Below are 5734 nucleotides of genomic sequence, written 5' to 3'. Positions count from 1 at the left end.
ACCCGCCTCAGCCTCCCAAAGTGCTGGGATTACAGGTGTGAGCCATCACGCTCAGCCACTGTGTGCCTTTTAAGTGGAGCATTTAGACTATTTACATTCAAGGTTAATATTGGTATGTGAGGTTTTGATCTTATTGTGGAGTTGTTAGCTGGTTACTTTGTAGTTTCTATTGTGTAGTTTATGTTTAGGGTCTATGAACTACCTACTTACGTTTCTTGAGTGAAAAACCCATTTTTTAAAAAATATGGAATGCTCCATGAATTTGTCATCCTTGTACAGGGGCCATGCTAATCTCTGTATTGTTCCAATGAAAACCCAGTTTTGAATGGCCAAAAAAATTACTCTATGAACAGACTCTCTAAAGAAGAGCTTTCTATGGCAAATAAACCTATAAAGAGATGCTCGGTGTCATGAGGAAAATAATCAAAACCACAAGGAGATACCACTATATACATATTAGAATGGTGAATATTTTTTAAGTGACAATACTTAAAGTTGGTGAATACATGAAGCAACTGGAACTCTCCTAAATAGTACTTAATATTGGTAGGGATGAAAAATGGTACAGCTACTTTAGACAAGAGTTTGGTAGTTTTTATAAAAGTAAACCTCCACCTGCCATATGACCCAGCAATCCCACTCCTAGGTATTTGCACAAGAGAAGTAAAAACATACATTCACACAAAGATCTGAATGTTAATGTTCATAAACACTTTTTGGAATTGCCAGAAATTAGAAATGACCCAAATGTTCCTCAACTGGTGAATGGATAAACACATTTTGATATATCCATGCACTAAAATGTTACTAAAATAAAAGAACAGAAAAGAACTTATGCTGAAACAACATGAATGAATCTCAAAGCATGCTATGTGAAAGCAGCTGGATACAAAAGCCATCATGCTATCTGATGCCATTTATACAACATTCTGGAAAAAGTAAAACTATACAGAGAGAAAATAGCTAAGTGGTTATCAGAGGCTGGGAATGAAAAAAGGAGGCTGACTGCAAAGAGGCAAAAGGTAACTTCTTAGGGGAGGCAAAAGGTAACTTTTTAGGGGATTCAGTGGTTATTACACAATTGAAAATTTTACTGTATGTAAATGATTCCTCAATCAGTATGATACCTCAAAGTTACTATGGGCAGCATGGTTGGCTATCTAAACCCTGTTTATCAAAGAGAGAAGAAAGAATAATGAAAAACTCATGACTTCCTGGAAACATTCCTGGCCATCTCCCTTCAAAGATGCTAAAGTCTCTACAAGTTCAGACAAGACCTTGGTTGAACTATGTTTCCTATGGGGAAAAGCATTAATATCATCATCCACCCCAAATACTAAGTGACGATATTATCTTTCCCTACTGGGGAGAGATATTTCAAGTATAAATATGATCTTAATTAGATGCTCCTCTTTCCAACCCAGTTATGAATTCAGTTTCACCTATGTCAGAAGTAGATGGGAGAACTCAATTAAAGCCAGTCACTGGGAAAACAGTATTAGCATAGATGTGGAACCTCAAAAGCATATGACAGGTATACTTCTATAACCTCATCCATGACATTGACCATTATGATCTCAATGGGCATTTCTATTTTGCCTTTTCAGTATGTTCATAATATACAACAAAAACAGTCCATTTGAATGATGTTCAATTTTAAAATATGAGCTTAAAGAAACACACAAACCTATTCAAATCCTGTGCTAAGTTGCTTTGTCTTCAATAATACTGAATTAATACGAGCTCTTGGCTATTGATTTCATTACTTTGACAGCTGAAATAACATGTTCATGCCTTCTGTCTGTCTTGACTGTTTGGGGTTAGAAAAAGAATGTCAGGTTATGCATGGTATTTTCTAAATTAACTTGAGCTCTGCATTTGTCTACAGGCCTACAACGTTCAATCCGTAGGCTTGGTACCTGAGGAGGTGGCAGGCACAAGTGGAAGTTTCCGCTTGGCTAGCTGGCACTGTCATAAGAAGCCACTGTCACCTTTTGTAATGTAAAGGAATAAAATAATTTAATCTTTTAAAACAGATTAAATAATGCATTCTGCCCTGAAAGAGATAAATTAATGCGTAAAGTACAAAAAGTAATCCCTTTGATAAGCATGCTATCATGCTTATCTATTTTCTCTCATGACTGTGAAATCAGAGTGAAAATTTAGCACTGATTATAAACATCTTAAAATTTAAAGTTGCAAGGAAAAAAAAAGAGGTAATGATGGTGATGAAAATTGCAATGTCATGGCTAGTTCAGAAAAGCTTCTTCAGAATGCAACAGCCTTCCAGGAACAGTAGAGGGAGGGGCTGTGCCTGTCAGACCAGAAATAGCAGCAGGCCAAGGGGCCTGTTGTCCATTCCTCCCAAACCTCCACCAACAGAAAACCTCCTGGATGATCCGAGTAACCAGAATATCTTTCCTTTATTTCACTTGTAAAAGAAAAGGCAAATTTCAACACAGGAAGTTACCCTGACCTCCAGGGATGGTGAATTGAATCCAGAAGATGGACTGCTCAAAATGGTATGAAAAGACTGAAATGATTTATTTTAAGAAAATGACAAAGAAAAAGAGAAGGAGAGAGGAAGCCACCATGGAGAAGAGAGAGTGATAAAATTTTGGAATTTGCGGAGACCTGGGCCAAAATGCAGGCACTCAATTTGGAGGGTAGCGGGCAGGAGCACAGCAGTTCTTCTCTCTGACCCTTCCTGAGGGCTCAGGGCCTGAAGACACCTGGCACGGATGGGGAAAAGGGCCTACGAACAGATGTGCATTTCAGCCCAAAACAGAGGAGTTGTGAACCCCAGGATCCCATCCAACCCCATGCAGTGACTACCACCCTCCAAGCCCGCAGGGCCCCAGGGCCCATTCTGGAACAGCTAAAACAGAGGTCTGATCTCCTGCTCTGGAGTTCAGGGAAATGGATACAGAAGTATAAGGCAGAGGACTGGAAACAGGGATCAGGGAATGGTAGTGAGATATGGAGTTCAGGGAATGGTAACAGATACAATGTATGTCAGAGTTATGAGGCATACTCACAAAACCAGTACCCCAGTTCAACCACCAAGCTTAGAAAGAGACCATGCCCAACACAGGGAATCCCCTTAAGACCCCCTGACTGCACCCCTCTGCCTCTGCCTCTGCCTCAGAGGGAACAACTATTTCTAGTTTTGTGCTTATCCTTCTCATTTTAAAAAAAAAAAAAAAAAAGGTTTTTTCTAGATTATGTCTGTATTCCTAAACAATATACTGTTTAGCTATGCTTGGATTTTAGCATGATAAAAATGGTATCATCTCATATTACTGACTCTGAAGTTTTGAGGCTCACTGTCACCCATCTATCTCCTGATGGTGGCAGCTTTGGGTCATTCATTTCCACAGTTGTATCATATCCCACTAAGTAAATATACCCAGCTTTTATTCATCTATTTTCCAGTGGTTGGACATCTACATTATTCTCATTCTGGCTACTACCAAGCCTGCTAAAAACATTCTGTTGTACATGCTTTTGTAGTACTCAGGGGCAGGAATTTCTCCCAGGTATAGAGAGAATTAGTGGGTTCATAGGACTCACTTATATTCAAGTTTATAAGACAATGCTTTTTGAAGTGCTTATATCAGCTTACACTCATGCCAACAGTGTATGTTCTGTTTTGATATTTCTGAGTACTTGATCTTATCAAATTTCTTAATGTTTATAAATTGAAGAGTATTTTAAAAGTATCATATGATGTCTTAATTTTCATTTTCCTGAATACTAGTATTTTCAATTAAAGGCAGTCAAGAAATTTTTAAGAAATGTAGTCAAGAAAATAAACTTTTCCTCATTTTTTTTTTTTTACTATTTATGTTTCCACCTATGAGAAATGTCTATCTGTATCCTTTTTTCCTCTTTTTCATTAGGTTGTTTTTATGAATTTATAATGGTTCTTTATATATGCTGGATACTAATCCTTTTCCAGCTATACATGTTACAATTACATCTATACGTTTTAGATTTGTCTTTTCCTATTTTATAGTGTCCAGTGTCTTCTAAAGAGTATCTTTTTCTTTTCCTTTTTTTTTTTTTTTTTTTTTTTTTGAGATGGAGTCTCACTCTGTCACCCAGTCTGGAGTGCAGTGGTATGATGTTGGCTCACTGAAACCTCCACCTCCAGGGTTCAAGTGATTCTCCTGTCTCAGTCTCCCAAGTAGCTGGGATTACAGGTGCCTGCCACCACACCTGGCTAATTTTTCTATTTTTAATAGAGACAGGGTTTCACCATGTTGGTTAGGCTGGTCTGGAACTCCTGACCTCAAGTGATCCACCTGCCTCAGCCTCCCAAAGTGCTGGGATTACAGATGTGAGCCACGCCCCTGGCCTAAAGAATATCTTAATAACTAAAAAAGTAATCCACATTCAAGGTGAAGAACTCTCAATATCATAAAAATGTCAAGTCTACTAAAAGCAGTCTATAGCTTCAGTCCACTTCCAGTCAAAATCCCAACTGGTTTTTAAGGTAAGTTACCTTGTAATTCACCTTCCTGTTTGAGTCAATAATTATTTTATGCAAAAATGAGCATGGAATGGAATAAGCAGCCTTTCCCACACCTGAATAGTGGAGCAGGCATGAGTCACATGGATGCAGGTTTGAGTCCGGGTCGTGTGTTCACCAGCTCCACACTTGAGCAGAATACTTCTCAAAGTGTCTATTTCCCTGTTTTTATTGGAGATAAGAATACCTAATGATAGCATTGCTAAGCGAGATAACATATATAAACTCTTCTAGAGTCATGGTACATAGTAGGTGCTCAGTAACTGCAGACTGCCTTCTTCCCCATGCTTCCTTTTGTCTCACCATCCTCCCTAGAAGCCTAGGGCTATATGGGCTTCCTGAGCCCAGCAGCCCAGCCCCTGTTAGAAAACAGAGGCTCCCAGAGGCCCTGCCCTTGGCTGGACACCCTGAAGTTCTCATGGGGGAGTGGGCTGCACACACCTGCAGGGACTGGGTACCTGGGCATGGAGGAGGCAAACAGACAGGCAGGGCCCACAGGTCCAGGTCATCCTACCCCCATCCACAGCCATTGAGACTGATGTAATAGTAATATTTAAAATAATGATAAGCAATAATAAATAAATAAATAATAATGCTATTTATTGTAAAACCACTTAGCAAAGTCAAAGTAGCCCCTGTCTAAGATTAGTGTCACTTTCATTATTGTTATTTTTACATGTCAGTTGCTTTACATGGATTATCTCATTTAATTCTCATGACCACGCTATGAGATCAGTCTTGTTTCTCTTTTTCTTGGCATTTGGCAGCCCAAGATGCAGAGGCTCAGAGGGGCCAAGGAGGTTCCTTGTGCAGGGTCATGTGGGTACCAAGTGTTGGAGGCAGGATGAGAAGCAAACAATCCACTTCCACTGAGGCTCCACCTCCCACTGTTGTCAGCTCAGTTCCAATAGCTGCCTTTTCCTCCATGTCATGGACAGTCTAGCCCATGGCACGCTGCCAACTGGCCTCTCCATCTTGACCAAACCTCCACAAGGCCTCTGTTTGCAGGGTCCTGTAGACACAAAATCTATGCCTCCTGTTCAGACCTGAGCCTTTCCCTGCAGGGTGGACACTCCACAGAACACCTGGTAGGAACAGACCCCTTTCCCTTTTCCTGGCCAGAGTGCCCTATGACTCTTCTGCCCTCAAGCCCAGTCCTGTAGTCCACAGTCTTCACGACCCATCACAGCTGAGCCTAAG

The 5734-nt window shown here is 40.1% G+C and overlaps 1 pseudogene; it reads right to left on the bottom strand.

Annotated features, from left to right (window-relative positions):
- Positions 1-238: 238 nt before the first annotated feature.
- On the bottom strand, positions 239-335 carry LOC112426273 (U6 spliceosomal RNA; annotated as a pseudogene).
- Between the last annotated feature and the right edge of the window lie 5399 nt (positions 336-5734).

Source organism: Macaca nemestrina, chromosome 7, assembly GCF_043159975.1.
Source record: "Macaca nemestrina isolate mMacNem1 chromosome 7, mMacNem.hap1, whole genome shotgun sequence".
NCBI lineage: Eukaryota > Metazoa > Chordata > Mammalia > Primates > Cercopithecidae > Macaca > Macaca nemestrina.
The sequence above is the reverse complement of the archived record's forward strand: the minus strand, read 5'-3'. Positions and strand labels throughout refer to the sequence as shown.